We start from the raw sequence: 4069 nt of genomic DNA, 5'->3' as shown, positions 1-4069 counted from the left end.
AAATAAAAAACATTAGACCGTAATATTACACCAGAGCATAGATTAGGAACTTCAAATCACAAAATATATCCATTATACTAGATGTCAGAGTTGTATAAAAGCTGCTAGTTATAAAAAACCATTATATGTATGAGTATGAACTTGAATTTAATTTTATAGATCCACCTACAATATATAGAAAAATATCAGCCAATTGAGCAAATATGCTAACTTGTATGAATAAGCATCACAGATAAACGAGAGTTGATTCCTTTATGGCTATTCAATATCAGGCATGAAGAGGACATTAGTTGAAATAATTTTCTGCCAGTTCAAGATTCCAATAAAATAGGTGTCCAGAAAAGGTTTAAATGGATCTTTTAATTGTCGTTGAGTAGGCAAAGTTCTTCACACTATATGGACACTACACATTTTAATACAATAGCACATAAAAAAGTAACGCGTATGTTAAAGTAATTATCGGACAATTGACTGCAGGTGCAGTAATCCGGATCATACAAGTAACGATAAACTGCTCTCATGAATATACAGTTTTTTAGAACGAAAATATATGTATCAATTCTACTTTGTGCAGGCTTGTTTATTCCTAACAATGTAACTTGGACATAGACATTGGTGATTCAGTAAATCAAACAAATAGCATCTCAATCAATTAACTAATGTGATCTTAAGAGTGGCTAAAATGACCGCTATATCTAGTCTAGAAGAATCAAGAAGTTTATACTTGGGCATACGTTCTGTTTGCAACAAATTTATACTTCCATCTTGAACTTCAAACGCAAGCAAGTTAAAACCTTGTTCTCTACTTGCAAATGGATGGCCACAAACCTTTAAGCGGATATATTTATATTTGCATACTCACATCTATTAATTACTAACATAAATTCTGGTGCGTAAGTTTTTACAATTTTGAATTATTAGTTTTGCTTTATCACATACAGCTAGTACAAAGACGAGGTTAACTACATGTTGCAAAACAAAGCAAGGTCTAAGTGGTCACAAGCAGTGTTGAATAAGATAGGTGAAGTTAGAATGGAAAATTACCAGTCAATGAACTTCATGCCCCTGGTAGCAACAACATCAATTGCTTCTCTCTCATCGGGTTCCCAAAGAGCATCTTCATCATCGTCTATCTGCAAAAATCACGAGCACACATATATGTAAAAAACTATCGAGACACCGTCTCTGAAATTGAACTCGTGAACTAGCAACGCTAGGTACTTGCCAAGGAAAAATCAGTGGCAGGAAAGAGAGCACGGTATTCTGTTATGGTGCTCCTCTTGTCACACGGATGAACACCCTGCATTTTAATAAAATAAATTAAAATGAGGCAGTAAATGGTGAGTACATATTTGGTAACAAAATTATTTCTATGTTTTATTTGTGTTGTTCAGGTGGGCGAACAAGTGATACTGTGGATGAGACGAACAGAAAGAACACACTTGAATAGATCGTGTATATGCCAATGAAATAAGAGAGCAGTTTCTGTATATGCAAAAAATGCAGACACAGCCTATGGTATTAATAGATCCTTCTGTGGCCTTTTAATAAAATACTAAGATGGGAGAACACACTTTAATCATGTTCGTGTGAAAGGAAGTGCATTTCAGGCAGGCTCAAACAGCAAAACAGAGTGCAAATCCTCCTACAATATTCAGACTATCAAGGCGTTAATCTAAAATATTCAGCAACTACCGAACATCGGCAGCAGGTGGCATTCAGGATAAAAAGCCAAAAAGTTGGTGGCACTCCTCTGGCCAAAAATCAAAGCACTGGATGGTTAAAAATTTTAGAGCAGTCAAGTACACACTTGCAGCAGAGGCTCACATGCTTAAGTATTGGGGCCTTTAAACTACACTCAACTGAGTCATGATTCAAGCTCTTAATCAGCAGGGCACACACAAACTACTGTAGAAACTACAGGCGGATCAGATCAGCTCGAGCACACACGGGCGGACTAGAAACACTAAATTCAGTAAAGAATAGGTTCAGTACACTTAACTAAACGTTTCACACCACCCGATTAAAATCCTATCATTAAAAACGCTTTGATGTCACTTTTCTGAAAACATGCCCGCTGCCTCCCTAACTCAGCCATGCAAATTTGCACAAGCACCCCTACCAGCTCGGGTAGACCATGCACATGAATCCGGTTTCGGAGTTCGTGTTGGATAGCAGAAGAAGTTAGACAAAAAGTTAGGATGAATATTCTATAAGAGAAGCATGATGACTCCTTGGATGCAGCTGCAAGGAAGAAGATTTCAACAGTGTGCAACAAGTTGGAAGATCTAATTCAAACAGCAAAACAATAAGATGAAGGCATAGACTTTTTACTATAAAGTGTGTTGAGCATTGAGGAGCCTCTGAACCAAAAGGTTCCAGCCGTCAGGCACACTAGGCAAGAGGAATATGAGGCATTTATTGGTTGCAATATTCCTACTGAATTCAGCATACACCCTCCAAATGATGTTCGTTCGGTAGGGAGAAGTAAAAGAATAAAGAAGGGCCAAGAAAAAGGAGTCATGAATGTGCATGACATACATACAGATTGTGCATCATGAAATCTGCAACTCTTGCAAGAAAAAGCATGACTTATCAATAATATTATTTTATTCATTTTATTCATTTTATAGAATTTTTTCATGTAATGGATCAGGAATTTTATTTTATTCAACTTTTGTCTTGGTGGCGAAAAGATTCAATGAATTTCAGTTTTTTCTATCAGGTTTGGAAGCTTGCAGCGACATCATGTTTCTAGACACTTTATCTCAGTACCTGTTCAAGTATTGTGAAAGCATGTCACCATATACCTGCGTCATTGGGTATAGCTTAGTTTTGAGTTCTTGCTTGAAAGCACACACTACAACATGAATCATTCATAATTTTGGATGTTTACCTTGTGGCAATAATTCATAATATATGTTGACATGACTAAAATGGATAATCAACAAAACTAACAACATGTACTGAATTTATCTAGAACTAAAATATATCTACGTTCATTACTGAATTGACTAACAGCATGTACTGAACGTGTAGGTTATTGGGTAACTACAATTAAACAAATAGCATGTGTAGTCCCTTTTCTAAAAAAATAGCATGTGTAGTCGTGTGCATAAATACAAAGATGAATTTGCCGGGATGCCGGCGCGTAACCGGGCGGGTGGCAGTGACAGGGGTTTAATTCGCTTGACAACACACACACACAACAGCGCAAAGGGAATAATTATTCGGGGGACCTTTTTGGTGGCCTGGACTGAAGGCAGACGCATGCCACATAGATGTCCAACTTTGAAATCGTCTAGGTGTTCAATATTTCAACTGTTCCATGGGGAGTGTCTGATTCTTGGAAGATCTGTCCCTAGCAAAGATAATGTTTTACTTTTTCTACTGTCAAACTCCTTTAACTCATGAAACAAGTGATTGTACTAGACAGTTAAAGATCTAGTAATTTAGCTGGATGTATGTTTTCTTGTGCTATTCAATTTCTGTGAGCTAGTAAGCTTATCCTGTAAGGTGCACACATAAGCGTGAAGCTATTTGGGCAACCAAACTAACAAGTCATGAGCTGCTCCCTGATTGTGGCCCATTTGCTTGGCAGGGCTGTTCTGTTTAATGTTAAGCCTCAAGCTCTTTGGGCAACCAAACTAACAAACCAAAATAACTTGTTTATTGAATCATAGCCGCTGGAGCTAATCTATAGATCCAGGTTGAATCAAAGTCTGACTTTAGAAGCACTTTTAAGATTAGTCAAGTCAGGTGTATCATGGCACAGTTCATCACCCATGTCACCAAGGGACAACCAGGCCCAACATCCACATCAATCAGAACATGAACAGATGATATGCAAGTGCAGTGAAGTTGAGCAATACCTGTATGGGTTGAGGATGCCAGTAGGGATCAATAGCTTCCAAGTGAGAGGCCTCCATGGCTTCCTGGTGAACTCCGTCGGCTGCCTGTCGTGTCCACCCAGCCCGCCTCCGCCTCCAGGGCCGCCTCCGCCATTGTCGGCATCATTCTCCTTTGGCCAGATGGCATTCCTACTGGCGAGTTGCTTGGCAATGGGGAA

This window comes from Hordeum vulgare, chromosome 6H (genome assembly GCF_904849725.1).
Source record: "Hordeum vulgare subsp. vulgare chromosome 6H, MorexV3_pseudomolecules_assembly, whole genome shotgun sequence".
NCBI classification, from domain to species: Eukaryota; Viridiplantae; Streptophyta; class Magnoliopsida; order Poales; family Poaceae; genus Hordeum; species Hordeum vulgare.
Note: the sequence above shows the minus strand (reverse complement) of the source record.